The sequence below is a fragment of the Ovis canadensis genome, chromosome 2 (assembly GCF_042477335.2).
Source record: "Ovis canadensis isolate MfBH-ARS-UI-01 breed Bighorn chromosome 2, ARS-UI_OviCan_v2, whole genome shotgun sequence".
Classification (NCBI taxonomy): domain Eukaryota; kingdom Metazoa; phylum Chordata; class Mammalia; order Artiodactyla; family Bovidae; genus Ovis; species Ovis canadensis.
Window position 1 is genome coordinate 10,125,983 of NC_091246.1, and position 19,349 is coordinate 10,145,331.

General features: G+C 48.8%; 1 long non-coding RNA gene across 1 annotated transcript; it reads right to left on the bottom strand.

Annotated features, from left to right (window-relative positions):
- Positions 1–15,497: 15,497 nt before the first annotated feature.
- On the bottom strand, positions 15,498–19,030 carry LOC138432534 (uncharacterized). Its single transcript, XR_011253893.1, has 2 exons — positions 18,610–19,030; positions 15,498–17,254 (listed from the first exon to the last, which is right to left on the bottom strand). It is a non-coding gene; the product is annotated as an uncharacterized lncRNA (long non-coding RNA).
- Between the last annotated feature and the right edge of the window lie 319 nt (positions 19,031–19,349).

Consider the following 19,349-nt stretch of genomic DNA (forward strand, 5'->3'; position numbering starts at 1 on the left):
TACAGAAATGGGCTCATGTGACTGTGGAGACTGAGAAGTCCAAGATCTGTAGATAGGCAAGCCAGAGACCGTGGTGTAAGTTCCTTCCTGAAAGCCAAAGGCAAGGGGAAAAAAGTCCCAGCTCAAACAATTGGACAGGAGGAGCACCCCTCACCCCTGGAGAGGGAGCACCCCTCACCCCTGGAGAGGGAGCACCCCTCACTCCTGGAGAAGGGTCAGAGTTTCTGTTCTATTCAGTCTTTTCACGGGCTGCCTGAGGCCCATCCCCACTAGGGAGGACAGACAGCTCTTCCCTGACTACCAGTTCAGATATTCCATTCACCCAGAAACACCCTCACAGACATACCCAGAGTAACTTTTGACCAAATGTCTGGGCATCCTGTAGTCCAGTCAGGTTGACACACAAATTTGCCCCACACAGCCTGAGAGGGAAAGCAAAAAAATGAAGAAGTGAATACAAGTGGGATGAGGGTAAGAGAGCAGAAAAATAAGGCTGTGTGAGAACTCATAGCAAGTGGTCCTTGCCTGGCATGGGAATATTCTGTTTCGAGGCCGGAAGGAGAGGCAGGGGCGCTTAGTGGGGTTTCCAGCGTCTATGAGCAGGTGGACAGGGCATCTTAGGAACTGGAGCATTTTCTCTCTGCCCATGAATTACACAGTGATGATTAGGGCTATCAAGCTCTCCATGGTGCTTAGAGGGGAAGGCAGGCGTCTTAAGATGTTCCACCAAAATCGAAACCTCTTGTAGGGAAGGGGATTTTGTTGAATGTGGCCCCAGCCTGCTGAAGAGCTTCCCCGATGGCTCAGCGGGTGCAGAATCTGTCCACAGTGCAGGAGACACAGGTTCGGTCCCTGGGTCAGGAAAGTTCCCTGGAGGAGGAAATGGCAACTCACTCCAGCATTCTTGCCTGAAAAATCTCATGCACAGAGGAGCCTGGCGGGCTATAGTCCATGGGGTTACAAAGAGCCAGACGCAGCTAAGCACGAGCGCAAGTCTGTTGATCACTGAGATTCTATAGCCATAAGCCACTTCAAGGGAGGGTCCCTAGCATGAGATTTTGCTAGTCTTTGGCTTAATTTTTAAGATACAGTTGCATTTCTTTTAATTCTTGTTAAATAAATCAATTTATTTGATCCTCACAACAGTTCTCTAAAGGAGGTGTATTATTATTTGTATTCTCATTTTTACAGATAACACACAGAGGTTAAGTAATTTTCCCAAGTTTGAACAGCCAGGCAACCTGGCCTCAAGGTCTATGCGTTAATATCAAGCTGGAGTCCAGCTAGAATTTCAGGGTTTGTTTCCAAACAGTCAGATGAGGGACTTCGCTGGCCTTCCAGTGATTGAGCCTCAGCTTCCAGTGCAGGGGGCGCTGGCTCTATCCCTGGTGGGGGACTGAAATCCCACATGACACATGGCCAAAAAAATTAAAAAATAAACAGCTGGATCACCTGTGTCCTTAAGAGCATCCTCTCTGGGAGAACTTTCTGAACCAGATTGGGTCCATCATGAATTTGGGGTAAACCAAAAGCATTCAGAAAATGTATGATCAGCACCATACTGGACGCACAAACACAAGAGGATGTCCCTGCCTGCAAGAGCTCTCCAGATTCCTGGAATTCCGCACCTCTAGCTTTCTTCCTTTGGCTGAAGGACTCTTCGAGAGAAGAGGCTGTCTTACCTACAGAGTGCTCCTTTACCCAACAAGCTCCCGTACAATGACCCCGACTCACAGGTCCCACCATGGCTCCATCTGGCACCTACTGCAGTTTCCCTGCAACAAGAATTGGCCTGAGCTCATATTGGTTAAGGGTAAACCAATATTTACTCTTGATTTTGAAAAGGGGAGCGGAGTCAATCACTTGCCCCAACCGTGCCTGGCAGAGGTTGTGAGAAGGTGACTTGTCCATTAAAAGCCCAGCTCATGTTTTATGTATTTCTAAAGAGCCACAGTTTTAACTTAATTCCTCCTCCCTCTAAGACAAGAACCCCCAAGTTAGCATTTAAAATGTCATACACAGCCAGAGGCCTCTGTGGGTCATGGAGGGCTGGACAGTTTATACTGGGAAGTCGTAAAATTGATGCTGAATGATTTCAAGACCCAGAGAGTTGCCTAAGAGGTCGAGAATAGAAAATTTGAAACTAAACCATGAATAAATCTTGGGAGAGCTGATAGCAGAGCTTTAAATAAGGAAGCTGGTAAATAGGCTGAGTTGAAACTTTGAATTCACATTATGAGGGTTAGTGAAAGGAAGTGACCCTTAGGTTGGCAGTGAGTTGTGGAGGGTCCCTGTGTGCAGGCAGCATGCCCCTCACCAAGGTCACCTCAGCTGAAGCAGTGTCCTTATTAATCAGTAGGACAATGGAGATGCTGGGACATCGAGCTAGTGCGTGGCAAAGCAGGGATTTGAACTAGAGCCTGCCTGGATTGAGACATGTGAAGGGCTCACGACAGTGCTGGGCACACAGGAGGCACAATATGCACATTACCACCATTGTCGCTATCATCAGCATCGTTATTTTAAAGTCTAAAGATATAAGCCTTAGGGGCTCTTAGTTGTGATGTGATGCTTTCTAAAAGACTCTTCCTGGGACTTTCCTGGTGGTCCAGTGGTTAAGAATCCACCTTGCAATGCAGGGGACGCAGTTCAATCCCTGGTCAGGGAACTAAGATCCCACATGTCACAGGGCAACTAAGCCGTACGCTGCAAGTACTGGGCCCAGATGTCAAACTGGAGAGTCCATGGACTGCATCGAAAGACCCTGCATGACCCAGCAAAGATTCCACACGCCACAGCTGAGACCCAGCACAGCCAAACAGAGAAAAGACTCTTCCTAGTTGTCACCCAAAATTCACCTCAGTTATTTTGGAAATTCAACCTGATGTGTGGATCAACTCGAAAAGCTGATCATGGAACTCAACTTGAAAAGTGGATCATGGAAGAAACTGTTAACCATCATTGACTAATCCCAGCCCTTTCTGTTGCCTCCAAACATTATGTGTAGTAACAGCTTTTTATTACCTATCTTGTCTTGCAATTGCTTGCTTTGCCAACATGCTGTAGATCTTTCTGTATCAGCTCACAGAGCTGCATCCTAAGGCCATGGCTGGGCTGGCTGCTGGTGGAGGATCCCACCTAAGCCAGGACCAGGAGAGGCTCCCTGTGATGGACTTTTCTTTGCTTACCATTTCTCTCCATAACCAAAGCTAATTATTACCATCCTTCACATTAATTTCTTCTGAGATTGATCAATTTGGCCATGGAGGCTGAGCGTTGCTCTGAACCGACTCAGGCATCACACACTCCAGGGCCCAGAGAGCCCTCCCTTTGTTCCGTTTTGTTGTGTTTGTTTGGTTTTGTTTTGTTTAAGCGCCTACACCCCAAAGCAATTCTTTTTCTTTTTTTTCTACACAAATCACCTACTTTGGGCACGCACAGCCCACCCATTCCCTTCCCAGCCTCTCACTGCCTAGAAGAATCCTGGTCTCCATCTAAGCCTTCGACATTCATCAGGGCTGCACATTTGAACCACCTAGGGAGCCTTTCAAAAATCCTGAGGCCTAAGTCACTCCCCAGACCAATTAAGCCCGCAACCTCGGGGGTGGGGCCAGGCACCAGGCATTTCTAAAGCTCAGAGGTGACTGCAACATAGTTGGGGATGGAAACCACCCCACTCAATGCCAAACCCAAAGGCTTCTGTTCTGTGAAGTAGCAGCCTCTAATTTCATCTGCTCCCAGCCTAGTGTACACACATACAGCAGTTATTTTTCTTTTCAGTAAAAACATTACCTTTATTTGTTCATTTTGGAGTAGTGTATTCAAAACTGTAAAGGTACACAAGGAAAATCCCCCTCCCACCTCCCAGCTTCCCTCCGCAGAAGGAAAAGTGTTCATTTTCTGCTCTCTGAGGCGCCATGACCGAGGGGACAAGTACAGTCTTTGGGTCACTGAGGCCTGCCTTTAATCCTGCTTCTGGGGACTCCTCTGGGGGTTCAGTGGTTAACACGTCACCTCCCAGTGCAAGAGATGTGTGTTCAATCCCTGGTTGGGGAACTAAGATCCCACATACCTCGTGGCCAAAAAAACCAAAACACAAGACAGAAGCAATATCGTAACAAATTCAATAAGGACTTTGAAAAAAATATTGTTTATAAAAGATTTAGAAATAAATAATAGAAATAAATGGAGAAGGAAATGACAATCCCCTCCAGTATTCTTGCCTGGAAGATCCCATGGAGGGAGGAGCCTGGCAGGTTACAGTCCATGGGGTCACAAAGAGTTGGACACGACTGACCGACTAACACACACATATAAATAAATCCTGCTTTCACCACTGACTCCCTGTATGACTTTGGACTAGTCATTCAGGTCTCCAATCCTTGGTTTCCCATCTATAAAGTGGAAATAATGCCTCCTGCCTCTTGGAGCTGTGAGGGAGGGTGGAAGGGATGTTTGGGTTTTCTCCTGCAGTCCAGAAAATGATCCCACACTTAGAGGCTTATAAAACAACCATTTTATTCATTCAAGAATCGATGGGTCAGGAATTCAGGCCTGGGTGATCAGGGTTCACAAGGTGTCCTCGGAGGTCATTCTCCTCACTAATGGCTGGGCTGGACTAGAAGCTCCAAGACAGCTGCACTCACATGACTGTCTCACTGGGGCCCTTCTGCTTGGCCTCTGACTAGTTCAGGCTTCCTCACAGCATGGCCTCTGGTGGTCAGCCATAGACTGCCCTCCCTCAAGAAGACTGTAAAGCAGGAAAGTGGATACACAGCCAATTTTCAGAAGTTACATGGTCCACCCAGATTCAAGGGGAGAAGAAAAACGAACTAATTTGTGATGGGAAAGTGCTGTGGTCACATGGTCAAAGAACACGTGGGGTGGGGTATCCTTTCTGTCTCTTGAGAAACACAGTCCAACTCTAAGGGGATTCAGTGCACAGCGCCAGCATGAGGCAGGAAGCCAGGAACTGTGAGTGCTTCCCAGGTGCCTCAGTCATAAAGAATCCACCAGCCAGTGCAGGAGGCACAGAAGACTTGGGTTCAATCCTTGGGTCAGAAAGATCCCCTGGAGAAGGAAATGGCAACCCACTCCATTCTTGTCTGGAAAATCCTATGGACAGAGGCGCCTGGTGCACGACCGTCCATAGGGTGGCAAAGAGTCAGATATGACTGAGCCACTGAGCAACAGATGTTAGATCCCATCCTTCTTCTCAGCACACAGTTCTTGTGCTTTTTACTACAGTTCATTATTTAAATTTTTTTTTTAAGTTCCATCCTTGGTGCCTGGCCAAGAGCCTGGCACAAGATAGATGACAAGTGAGTATTTCTGTGAAATCTCAGCATTCACTGTACATCCAGTCCTTGGTGCTAACAGGAGGGATTCCTAACATACCAAGTCATGCGATGCCTTTCCTGGCTTCCCCCGCCTCCGCCCCTTTACCTTCTGGTCACTCCGGTGTGCTGTGTCCACAGCCTGAAAGGCCCTCCTTCTCTCTTTTCATCAGTGTCTCCCTGTCCAAATTCTCCACATTCACCACCATGAAATCGCTTGAGCCTGAAGCTCTTCTCAATCTCCCAAGCAGGAAGATGGAGGACATATGTTTGAGCATCTACCATGTCACAAGCATGTTGTCAGAAGCTTGGGAAGAACAAGAGGAGGACAGGTGGCAGGTGGAGCTGTGTAAGGGTCAGGGGGAGCAGGAGCAGAGGTGGAAGACATGAGCAACGCATGACATGACTCCCACCCAGAAGGACCACAGGGTGTGTGAGAAGAGATTTGATGACCAGACCAAGCAATGTCTCCAATTCCCTGCGATGAACTGGAGCTTCATTTTCCAGGCAAAAGGGCCCCGCAGCAGGCATTTCTAGGAGACGAGAGACATAATTGGACATGCAGACCATTGTGCAGACGAACAGAGGGCGAAGAATGGATGTCTCATTGTGTACCATCTTAGCACTCAGACTTCTGAGCCCTGGACAGTCAAAACAAGGCTCTCCGCTTCAAATCCTCCTCCATGGGGAGACTGAGGCCTGGGTGGAGAAGGGGATTGCCTGCAGTGAGGGCCACGGGCCTTTGGCCATGCAGCTGGATTCCAGAAAACACACTGCCAGGCTTGTGTCTGACATTGAGAAATGTCTTAGCGGCACAGGGGGTAATGATTGATAGGTCTGATGAATGCATCCCCATTATTATTGAAATTTATACACATTCTACCGATCGAAGACTCTCCCGGTGTATGAGACTCATTTAATATTCACAGCTGTTGTTTTTCAACTGGAAACCCAAGTGTCTGGCCCCTGGATCGACAAAGCTGAAATCTGGGGGCACCTTCCAGAAAGCAAATTCCAGACCTAAAGCCCCCATTTGAAAAGTGGCCCCTGCCACTAATTTACATGTGACCTGAGCAGCCGGCTGCTGAATCTGAGCCATATTCTAGGAAAATGAACCAGGTCACAGACAGGATGAGCCAGCCCAGACCCTCACTTACCTGAGTAGGCTCCAGCTCCCTGTGACTATTCATTCAGCCATTCATTCGTTAACAGATTCGTTAACACCTACTGTTTGCCAAGTCCTGGGGTAGGTGCTAAGGATACAGCAAAGCACCATAGACCAGGGCCCTGACCTCGGCTGTCATGTGGAGCAGATTGGTTTTCAGCAAGCCTGTTGTTCATCCTGGCAGCAGAGTGGGCCCTGGCGGCCTCCGAAAGCTTCAGGGAAGCAATGCAGATTCTCGCTGCTGGGATGTGTGCACTGCTGCGTCCCCAGCGAGGAGCTGTGGATGGGCTCCAACAGATCCCAGAGCAGAGGCACAGCATGAGTGGAGACACAGTCAGGAGAGCTCAGGGACAGCAGGTCTAAGCTCCAGGGGCTAAAGAAGAGCCGCATAAGACAAAATGGCCTGCTGAACCCCCAGTCACGAGGGCCTTCGGTGCCAGGCTGAGGAACTGGGGCTTCATTCTACGGTCAGGCAGTCCCGGCAGTGTTGGAGGAGGGGAGTGATGTACAAAAGAGGAGAAACAACAGGATGATTCCAATGTGGGTCTACGCCACCCCCATGTGCCCCTGGAATACGCTGCCCCTATCCCCGCTATGCTCAGTCAGCAGCCCAACCAGGAGGTTTCCTAAAGACATAAACTCCAAGGGTGTCTCAGAAGGAATACTCTCAGAAACCACTTGGATGGGGGATGGTGCTCCCCGGGATGTTCTCGTGTAAGAGGAGGGTCAGTCACCACGCCCCAACAGTGTTAATGGACTAGAAAAGTTAGATATGCAAGTCTGGGCCTGAGCTGAATTCGTTGGTGCAGTAGTCCAAGGCTTCCAACAGAGGCCCTGTTCTGTTCCTCACCCAGGCCCACCCCATCCCTCTTCTGAACAAATGCTCAAACAAATGTTGAAAACCATTGTTTGAAAGGATGGCCACATTGCTAGCATTGCCAAGACATTCAGGTCTCTGGCACTGCCAGAAGGGGACAGACACTGTGCTGGGTTCCACTCAGCTCTCTCCAGCCCCAGACAGGATGGAGGGTATCACATCCAGAGGCAAAGATGTGTCCCAATAGCGGAGCTGGGGTTATAACCGGAGGGCTTCAAATATGCTGGGTTAAGATGTCCAGATCACAAAAACCTGTGACCAAGAATCAAGAAGATGATTCCATCAGAGCAGAAGCCCCTACAGAGAAGGCCCGGCCATCAGATTAGACTCAGGTGACAGAGGGGAAGGAAATGCACTCAGAAGTTAGTGCGCTCAGGGATTCATAGGAAAGACAACACATTGGGAGAAAGGAAAGGAGACCGGTCGCATGAGAAAAGAATGCTTGTTTGTGTATGAATCACTTGGCCGCCTGCAGTAACCCCTAGAAGAAAATGCAGAATGCCAGCACTGTTAGCAAAAGACACGCTTTGTTGACCCAAGTGGATCAGAGCCAGGGAAGGGTGATAGAAGGGGAAGTCACATGGATGAGAAAGGGGCTTGCCACTCAGAAAACTAGAGCTCACAGGCACCCCATGGAGCTCCCAGAGGCAGCAAAGGAGATCCTGTGCCCCATCCTGGATGTGTGTGTGAGAGCGTGTGCAGGCACGTGTGGACTCATGTGTGCCTGCCTGTGTGCATGCACGTGGGCCATGTGTGAGAATGTGTGCGCTTATGCATACATATGCATGCTTGTGAGTTTGTGTGTGTGTGCAGTATGTGTGTGTGCACATGTGAGTATGCGTTTGTGCTACTAGATTCTGTGATGCATGTCTGTGTGTAAGCGTGGTTATGTGTGCACATGTTCGTGAGTGTGTGCACCTGTGTATGTTCATGAGCACGTGTGCGTTCCCACATGCACGTGCATTTTAGGGGAGGCTGTCATCACGCTGGTCCTCCCCACCCCTGCCAATGCAACTGGCAAGAGCAGAGCCCTCATCTCACAATCCTGGAATCTGGGTGACTACGGCACCCAGTATTTGCTTACATTTAACTAAGTCGAATCTAAAAACTTGGCTTCTTGCCCAGGGCACTCGTTGTCTGATTCCCTCAAGACATGAAGAGTCTAGGATGAGAGCTTGAAGGTGGGGTGCCTTTTCTGCAGGTAGAGGGGTGCTTGAGCTCCTTCTCTTGTCCTACCTGCCCAGGACGGGCTCTGGCTTCCTCCCGACCCTCCTGCTTCCTCCCTGCTCTGCTGCCCTTCCTTCCAGCACAGGATTCCTTCTACCCCTGGGGACTTCGCCAGGGGCTCCTCCTTCACAAAGCACTCGCTCTCCTGCTTCTTGCATCCCACCCAAACTCAGCCTCCCTCCCTGCTCACACCACAGGGCTCAGTCCAGACACCATCATTTCCTGGTTTTCCATAGCTGTTGTTGTTGTTTTAAAGACGTTCTAGTGATATATTCATATACCCTACAATTCACCCATTTAAAATGAACAATTCAAAAGTCTTAGTAAATTCACAGGGTTGTGCTACAATCACCACAGTTTATCTCCCTTCGAAGAAGCCTAATAACCATTCACAACCCCTCTCCATTCCCTCCTCCCGCAACCACTGGTCTACTTTCCCCCTCTGTAAATTTGCCTTTTCTGGGAATTTCACATAAATGAAACTATGGAATGTATGGTCTTTGGTGACGAACTTCTCTCACTGAAGATCACATTTTCAAAGTTCAATGTGGTAACGTATTAATACTGCATTCCCTTTTATTGCCAAATTTAGCATGTAGTATGGATATACCAGGGTCTTCCTTGGTAGCTCAGATGGCAAAGAATCCACCTGCAATGTGGGAAACCTGGGTTCAATCCCCGAGTTGGGCAGATCCCCTGGAGGAGGGCATGGCAACCCACTCCAGTACTCTTGCCTGGAGAATCCCATGGACAGAGGGCCCTGGCGGGCCATAGTTCATAGGGTCACAAAGAGTCAGACACGACTAAAGTGACTTAGCACACGTGCGCATGGCTACACCATAGCTTATTCATCTATTCATCAGCTGATGGACGTTTGGGAAGTTTCCATCCACTTTTTCTGTTGGGTATGGACCTAGGAGTGGGATTATTGGCTTATATGGTAACTCAGTGTTTAATTTTCTAAGCAAACTGTTTTCCAAAGTGGAAAAGTGGCTGTTACATTCTAAACTACCCCTAGCAATTAAGAGGAATTCAACCTCTTCACATCCTCATTAGCACTAGTTATTATCTGACTTTTGATTCTAATCATCCTAGTGGGTGTGAAGTAGTACTCACTGTGGTCTTGATTTGCATTCTTTGGTAACTAATGGTAACTTACCATTGTAACTTTTCAGAGCTTATGGGCATTTGTGTATGTTCTTTGGAATAATGTCTTTTCAAATCCTTTGTCCGTTTTTTGTCTTTTGTCTTTTTGTTGTTGAGTTGTAAGAGTCCTTTATATAGTTATAAATACTAGACCCTTATCAGATATATGATTTGCAGACATTTTCTTCCATTCTGCGAGTTGTTTTTTCACTTTCTTAATAGTGGGCTTTGAAGCACAGGTTTTTTTATTCTGATGTAGTTCAAAGGCATCCACTTTTCTTCAGTTACTTGTGATTGCAGTGTCATATCCAAGAAACCACTACCTAACCCAAGGTCACAAAAATATACTCTACATTTCCTTCTAAAAGTTTTTCAGTTTAAGCTCTTACATGTGGGTCTATGATCCATTTTGAGCCTTCAACAATTGTTTATTCGGCAGCTACCATGAGCCAGTTGGGGCTTCCTGGGTGGTGCTAGTAGTAAAGAACCTGCCTGCCAGTGCAGGAAATCGGGTTTGATCCCTGGGTCGGGAAGATCCCCTGGAGGAGGGCAGAGTAACCCGCTCCAGTACTCTTGCCTGGAGAATCCCATGGACAGAGAAGCCTGGCGGGCTGCAGTCCTTTGGGTCACACAGAGTCAGGCACGACTGAAGCGACTTGGCAGGCATGTGGACATGTCCCAGCCACCAAACTAGGGCTGGGTGAACCCTCAACACAGCAGTGAGCAGAGCAGTCTCTCACCCTCAAAAAGCTGACATCCCAGTGGAGGAAACAGACAGTAATCAAGAAAACCAGTAAACAGGATAAACTGAGCTGGTGTTGAGCCCTGAGTAGTTAAACCACATGGCTTCTTCAGGAAAGTAGGCAGTTCCATGAACCCGGAGCCCTGCAGATGTGAAAGGCTTCAGAGGCAGGTGGGTCACTCCTAACTCTGTTCTTGTTTACGAACAGCAGACTGAGGTCCCAGATGGTGAGGGCAGGCGTCCAGCCCTGCAGGGCCAGGCAGTGGCCGCTCTCAACAAGGCCTTCAGCTCCTAGGGTTCCACGGCCTGACCCCCATCACGCCCCGGAGTTGGCAGCCATGCTGCCCCTAGAGGAACACATTGCAGTTTCTGCACAAGGCTTGTGTTTCCTGTTGGCACATTGGCTGGAAAGTTGTAGAAAGTGCTCTGACAGCACCTGAGCAGTGTCTTGCTTTGAGTACAAAAACCATCTCAGATTAGATAATCCACATGATGATTTTCACAGGCAATCCCCTCACTGGGAAACTTCTGCTTTTAGACAGGCTATTTCTGCCTTCAGTTTTGATAAGATAATATCTCAGTTAATCCATTTCTCTGTTGGGCTCTGCGGAAACTTCTCCCTTAATCTCCATTATCTCCTACCCTGTGCTTTTGTTGGGGCTTCACTGGACCAGATTCACCCCCAAGGGCTGCCTTGCAGTTCTAAGAAGAGCAGATAACAGTCAGGACAAATCAGAGCTTTGCCTGTCTAGGGCCCAGGCTGGCTGTCAGTCATCTGAAGGTTTAGTCACTGCACTCGCAGGTTCCCAGGTCATAGGAACATCCCTTATTCTGACACATCCTCTCTCTGGGCAGATCTGTGCCTACTTTTGGACCTCTCCTGGCAACAGGAAAGAATAAAAATCTAATTATTAGTCTGCCAAATGGGGCACTTATACCAGGAAGAGTTTTAACAGTAATTAGAGTGGTCTCAGACTGAGACTTCAAACAGGGTTCAACCTGCAGGTCATCTGCAACTTTGTACCCAGGTAGAAGAAGTAGTGAAGTAAAGTCGCTCAGTCGTGTCCGATTCTTTGCAACCCCATGGACTGTATGTAGCCTACCACGCCCCTCCGTCCATGGGATTTTTCCAGGCAAGAATACTGGAGTGGGTTGCCATTTCCTTCTCCAGATCTTCCCAACCCAGGGAATGAACCCAGGTCTCCCGCGCTGTAGGCAGATGCTTTACCATCTGAGCCACCAGGGAAGTCCCCAGGTAGAAGGAAAATCAATTTGCCTACCATGACTGGGGGACCCTTCTTGCTGGTGGAGACAGTTCTCCAACAGGAATCGGGGGACCTAGTCTTGTGTCACTGGGCAATTTGTGCCACCCTTTCTGGGTCTTGAATTTTTCCATAAAAAATGGCACATTTGGCTTGGTCTCAGGAATTCCCTGGTGGCTCAGATGGTAAAGCCTCTACCAGCAATGTGGGAGATCAAGGTTTGATCCCTGGGTCAGGAAGATCCCCAGAGAAGGAAATGGCAACCCACTCCAGTACTCTTGCCTAGAAAATTCCATGGACAGAGGAGCCTGGTGGGCTACAGTCCATGGGGTTGCAAAGAGTCAGACATAACTGAGTGACTTCACTTTGGCTTATCTCTAAGGTTCCTGAAGCAGTTTGCCATTCCCTTCTCCGGTGGACCACGCTTTGTCAGAACTCTCCACCATGACCCATCCATCTTGGGTGACCCTACATGGCATGGCTCATAGTTCCACTGAGTTATACAAGGCTGTGATCCATGTGATCAGTTTGGTTAGTTTTCTATGATTGTGGTTTTCATCCCATTTGCCCTTTGATAGATGAGGATAAGAGGCTTGTGGAAGTTTCCTGATGGGAGGGACTGGCAGTGGGGGAAACTGGGTTTTCTTCTGATGAGTGGGGCCAAGCTCAGTAAATCTTTAATCCAATTTCTGCTGATGGGTGGGGCTGTGTTTCCTCTCTGCTCAGTTCAGTTCAGTTCAGTCACTCAGTCATGTCCGACTCTTTGTAACCCCATGGACTGCAGCATTCCAGGCCTCCTTGTCCATCACCAACTCCCAGAATTTACTCAAACTCATGTCCATTAAGTAAGTGATATCATCCCACCACCTCATCCTCTGTCATCCCCTTCTCCTGCCCTCAATCTTTCCCAGCATCATCAGGGTCTTTTCCAATGAGTCAGTTCTTCGCATCAGGTGGCCAAAGGATTGGAGTTTCAGCTTCAACATCAGTCCTTCTGATGAATATTCAGAACTTATGTCCTTTAGGAAGGACTGGTTGGATCTCCTTGCAGTCCAAGGGACTCTCAAGAGTCTTCTCCAACACCACAGTTCAAAAGTATCAATTCTTCGGCGCTCAGCTTTCTTTATAGTCCAACTCTCACATTCATACATGACCACTGGAAAAACCATAGCTTTAAATAGACGGATATTTGTTGGCAAAGTAATGTCTCTGCTTCTTAGTATGCTGTCTAGGTTGGTCATAGGTTTTCTTCCAAGGAGCAAGCATCTTTTAATTTCATGGCTGCAGTCACCATCTACAGTGATTCTGAAGCTCCCCAAAACAAAGTCTGTCACTGTTTCCCCATCTATTTGCCATGAAGTAATGGGACCAGATGCCATGATCTTAGTTTTCTGAATGTTGAGTTTTAATGGTGATCTCTTTCAAAGGACTTATGCCAGCATGCTGTGGCTCCCAGGACTGTTGTAGTCAGTGCCCCTGACCCCGAGACAGGCCACAGCCAACCCACGCCTCCACTGGAGACTCTTGGACACTCACAGGCAGGTCTGGCTCAGTCTCTTGTGGGGTCACTGCTCCGTTCTCCTGGGTCCTGGTGTGCACGAGGTTTTGTTTGTGCCCTTCAAGAGTCTGTTTCCCCAGTCCTGTGGAAATTTTGTAATCAAATCCCACTAGCCTCCAAAGTCAAATTCCCTGGGGGTTCTCAGTCCCTTTGCCAGATCCCCAGGTTGAGAAATCTGTGGTGGGTCCTAGAAATTTTGCAACAGTGTGAGAACTTCTTTGCTATCATTGTTCTCCAGTTTGCGTCATCTGCTTGGCAGCTCTATAGTGAAGCTGATGGTGACCTCCTCTGAGAGGACTTTTGCTACATGCCATGCCTTCCAGGTCCACTGCAGCCAAAGCTCCTGTCCCCTTGGCAGGTCACTGCTGACCCGTTCTTCTGCAAGAGACACTCAGACACTCAAAGGCAGGTCTGGTTCCGTCTCTTGTGGGAGTCACTGCTTCTTTCCCTTCATCCAGGTGTGCACAAATTTTTATTTGTGCCCTCCAAGCATCTCTGGAGGGCCTGAGATTTGATTGTAAACAAGATTGAGCACCCCCGCTACCATCTTCTTGGGGCTTTTCCTTTGCCATTGGACGTTGGGTCTTTTTTGGTAGAATCCAGCATTCTCCTGTCGATGGTTGTTCAGCGGCTAGCTGTGATCTTGGTGTTCTCGCAGCAGAAGATGAGTGCATAACCTTCTACTCTTCCAGCTTACTTACGAGGTGTTACCATGTCAAAGCTGTGATTTTTTCAGTAGTCATGTGTGGATGTGAGAGTTGGACCATAAAGAAGGCTGAGAGCTGAAGAATTGATGCTTTTGAACTGTGGTATTGCAGAAGACTCTTGAGAGTCCCTTGGACTGCAAGGAAATCAAACCAGTCAACCCTAAAGGAAATTAATCGTGAACATTCATTGGAAGGACTAATACTGAAGCTGAAACTCCAATAGTTTGGCCACCTGATGTGAAGAGCCAACTTATTAGAAAAGACCCTGATGCTGGGAAAGATTGAGGGCAGGAGAAGAAGGGGACAACAGAGGATGAGACGGTTGGATGGCATCACTGACTCAATGTACATAAGTTCAAGCAAGCTCCAGGAGTTGGTGAAGGACAGGGAAGCCTGTGTCATGCTGCTGTCCATGGGACTGCAGAGTTGGACACGACTGAGCAACTGAACAAAAACAACTAAGGTTCCTGGTCTTTAATTTGTCTTCTTTAACTTGTATATAGTTAGGCAACAATGACTTTTTCATGCCAAAGTATTGACTCTGAAGAAGATGTTGGGGGAGGGGGTGTAGAGATCATTGCTGTATGTTTAAATGTGCCAAGTCCACCTAGTGGCTACTAGCCACCTGCAGCTTTTAAATATCAATGGATTTAAATGTAAAAGACAGTACTTGAGCACATGGGCAACATTTCAGGAGTCTTGGACACAGAACATAGAAAAGATTTCTATCATGGCTGAAAGTTCTAACTGACAGCACAGGTGTAATAGCATTTTCTCATGAATCATTTCCTTGAATTTTACAACAATTCAGTGAGATGAGTGGGAAAGGACTAACAAGATTCAGAGATTCAGTGCTACTCTGTGCCTCCCGGTACAGCTTCTGCATACACATTGCATGTAATCCACTCCACATCTTGTCAAAAAAGATGTCATTATTTCCTTTTTTTAAATAGGAAAACTAATGCCAGAGAAGCAAAGTAATTTACCCAAAGTTACTCAGTTGGCAACAAATCCCACCACCCTACACAGTGGTGGTCAGACAGGAGCAAGCATTGGATTCTCCAGGTGAAGAGACCGAGGTTCAGGGAGGTCACATGGCTCAGGCAAGGGTCCCCACGCTGGGGGCTCAGTAAGTCCTCTCCCCACTCTGGCCAGCAGGGACCTATGCAGTAGGGGCCTTCAGCTGCTGGCCCTAGATGCTAAAAGGAACACTTTTTGTCTGCGAAGTAACAAAGCAAAAGAAAATTCATGCTTTTGCAGTGATAAAAATGAAAATTACCAATTTGCTGGTCAAAAAGCATTTCCCTGTTTAGAGATAAGAGTAACTTTGAGTCTTTGTTATCAGTGATTAATTCATTACCGCGCAGGGCCTCCCTGTGGTGTCTGGCCTCACTGCGTGGTTTAGGAAGCCCGTTTACCTGGTTGAAGCAACTGGCCCAACTCCCTTTTGCCTGATCTCCTTGCCAACACTGCTCAGTGACTTTTAAAAATTTTCTTTATTGAGTTATAATGTATACACCATACAATTTGCTTGCTTTATGTACACAATTCAATTGTTTTTGGTATATTTACAGAGTTGTGTAACTATCACCACAGGTATAGGGTTGGTGTTTGTTTTTTTTGGCTGCAAGACATATGGAATCTTATTTCTCCAACCAGAGATCAAACCCATACCGCCTGCATTGGAAGGAAGGAGTCTTAACTGCTGGACTGCCAGGAAAGTCCTGACTTTTTTTCTTTTTCCTTTTTCAAGTTTTAGGGAAGTCTGCCTTGGAGAAAGGGTGTGTGTATCTGTTTGTGTGTACATGTCATCCCAGTATCTGGGGCTGTCTCATTAAGTTAGAGAAATGACGGAAACTTTCTTAACGAAGCAGCCTTCTAACTGATGTCTGCACTCAAGAGCGCTGCACTGGGTGAGACATCAGGAGACACAGGCCCTAAGCCTAGCTTGCTTCTTCTTGCTTGAGCCTTTCAATTTAATTTAATAAGAATTTATTGTTGTCAGGAAAGCTGCTAGCCAGGGAAGCAAGATGGGTTTTGGCTTTCATGCCAACGTCAGTTGATTGGTAGCCCTGCCTACAGTGCTAGATGGAGAAGGAGCTGAGGCTCAGTGGGTGAGGACACCTTGACTGATTATTCATGTCTGTCAGGACTCAGGAGGCACTGGCTACATCCTACAGTAAGATGAAATGCGGGTAATGATGATACAACTAATAATCATAGTAATTAAAAGAAAACCTTCCTGGTCAGGTCGTTGGGGATAGTAAGTGAGATCTTAGATGTGAAGGTAATTTGTGACCTAGACAGGTGAACTCATGATGTCTGGGCTCTTATTACTGCTTTGATTGTGAATCATGGCTCCCTTGTTCAAACAACTTACTCCTTCCCCACAGCCCTAAGTGTTGCCAGGCCTTCCTTGTCATAAGCCTGGAGGCAGCAGCGATGTGGATGGAGATCCGTGGGTCAATGCTCATTCATTCATTCTTGCACTCAGCATTCCCAGCCCTGGTTGTTTCACTCAGGATACATTTCAAACAGTCTTTTAAGATCCAGGTACCAGCACCAAGGTGGTATAAGACAGACAGTCGTCTATCCCTGGCTCCTGGAATAGTTATCCTTTGGACTTGATCTTCGGGGAAGGGAGATTTGTTTTCCAGATTTGCCACCCAGGCTTGTGCCCCTCAAAGCCTCCAGGGCTGATGATGACCACCATGCCAGGACCACTCAGGGAGACACTAAGCTCCAGGGCCGAGCACGCAGTTTCTATGGCAGCTGATCCAGGAAGCACCACCAAGGAGCAGGGACATGGCTCGGGAGGGAAGGAAGCCACATCGAGGGGTATGAGGAGCAGGCCACTCCTGTGGGCAACTGGGGCTCCCTCCAGCTGGGCAACAACAGGAGGCATACGACTGAAAGGTCTCAAAGCTGCCCACAGGGAAGTTAGGAAGTCGGGATATACATTCACCAGCTCTCATCCATCAGTGCTTGACGTTCACTCCTGCAGCATTAACTCCCTGACTTTGCTGGTCATCCCCATGTGCAGGCCAAGTTTGCTCCTGCAGCCAGAGAAAGCTCTCAGGCAGAGTTCCAGGTGCGTGAGTTAGGAAGCCTTAGGTGTGAACAGATCCGGCAAGTGCCAAGCAGACGTGGGCAGCATCTTCCATCTCCGTAAGTATCACAGAAGTTTGGATCCACCGCAGCATTAAAGATCTGATCAGCCTTCTCATCACCAGGCTGGGGAAAATGAAGCTCAGAGAAGGTAGGAGACACACACAAGTTCATACAGCAAGTCCTCAGAAATGACAATAACCCTAATGCCAGTTACCGTGTCATGGGTGCCAGACATGATGGGAGGGGCTTTGCATAATTACCTCTGCTAAGCTGCTGCCGCCAAGTTGCTTCAGTTGTGTCCGACTCTGTGCAACCCCGTGGACTAGAGCGTACCAGGCTCCTCCGTCTATGGGATTTTCCAGGCAAGAGTACTGGAGTGGGTTGCCATTGCCTTCTCCTAAGCTTTGCCATTACCTCTAAGCTTTGCCATTACCCTCAGGAGGTAGCTCTTACAGTTTCATTTACAGTTAAGAGAACAGAGCTCTTAGAAGGGAAGTATTTGCCTAAGGATCCCGAGCATAAGTGGTTGGGGTGGAATTCCAGCCCAGGTCTGTCTGCCTCCATAGCCTTGGATCTTTTCACTCGACAAAGCCAGCAGGAGCTTCCAGGCATAGTTCAGAGCCCAGGCTTCTCCCCATTGCCCCCAACAGTCCAGACAAGGGGTACCCTCTAGGTCAAGAGCCTGAATCTGACTTAAACTGCCTTAAACTCCCTCAAAAGCTCAGAGCTAGTCCACCACTGGGCATCTCTGCCTCCACCCAGGGCAGTGCCTCATTCTCAGCAGAACAACCTGGCGAAGACACGGGAGTGGGCTGGGAGCAGAGATCAACAGGGGAGCAAAGCGGGTGGAACCCCAGTCAGTGAGCCTGACTCCCTGAAGGAGCTGCAGGGGGATATGTTATCAGCGGTGGGCCCACGAGTCACCGCACAGGAAGGAGGGCCTCATTACCCCGCCTGCAGAACTGGACGACAGAGGCAAGAGTTAGTACCTCATGGGCACTTCTTGTACCTGTCACTCTTCCAGGCTCTTCACATGAATGAACACACAGAATTCTCAAACTAAGGCAGTAGGCGCTGCTAACAGCAGCCCCAATTCACAAATGAGGAAACTGAGGCCGGGGAAAAAACAGTGTGACCTGTCAAGGCCACTGAGATCGGAACTCGGGAGGCTGGATTCCAAATCTGACGTCTGCACCGCTCTGGTCACCGTCAGTATTCTGGCTCAGAGAGTAAAGAATCTGCCCGCAATGCAGGAGACCTGGGTTCTGTCCCTGGGTTGGGAAGATCCGCTGGAGAAGGGAAGGGCAACTCACTCCAGTGTTCTTGCCTGGGAAATCCCACCGACAGAGGAGCCTGGTGGGCTACAGTCCATAGGGTCGCAAAGAGTCAGACAGGAGTGAGACCAACACTTCACGCCCCTCTGGCGCTTCCATAAAAGGAGACCCTCCCCCAGTATATGGTACAGAACCCTTGCTTACCGTAGCGGTTTTGGCCAGCACGCATTCATTCTGGAGGTTAGTACTGTTATGATCTCCGTACTTTACTAACGAGGAAACAGATCCGAGAGGGTCCAAGGTCAACAGCAAGTCAGATGCAAAGCCAGTGTCGGTTTCCCAGCGTGCTTTCCCCGGTTGGAGGGCGGGGTGGTACCAGAGCCCCGCTCACCACCAGCACCGCCCCCACCCGCCCCGGGCACCCCCGCCCAGCCCGCGGGACCCAGCGCCGCGGCAGCGCTGACTCGGCACCTCCAGCCTTGTACCCCGGGGCAGAGCACTCAGCTCGGCTGCCTGGGGACGTCCCCAGTGGCTCCGCCTCCTCAGAGGAAGAGAGGGACCCTCGGGGAGAGTTTACAGGGAGCCTGGGGCGGGAGAGCTAATTCTAGAGGGTGCCTCCGGGCCCAGAGAAGGCAGCAGGATGGGGGTGGGGAGTGAGGAGGAAGGGTGAAGGGGGGAGGGGAGGATGCGCACAGAATCACTAGAAGCGGAAGGCGGTGGTCCACCCAACAGAGCCGAGTGGAGACCACTTCTGTCTAGAAGAGGCATTTCTCACCGTGCCTACCCACCCACCCCCACCCCACGCAAAGAGCAAGAAACCACCCCCACCCCCAAACCAGGAAGCAGGGGACCGAGGATTTAGAGAACCCAACAGAAAGGGCTGGAAGAGGGCTTTTGGTCCAATCCCACCTGTCCAGATGGAGGAACTGAGACCCCAGGAAGGA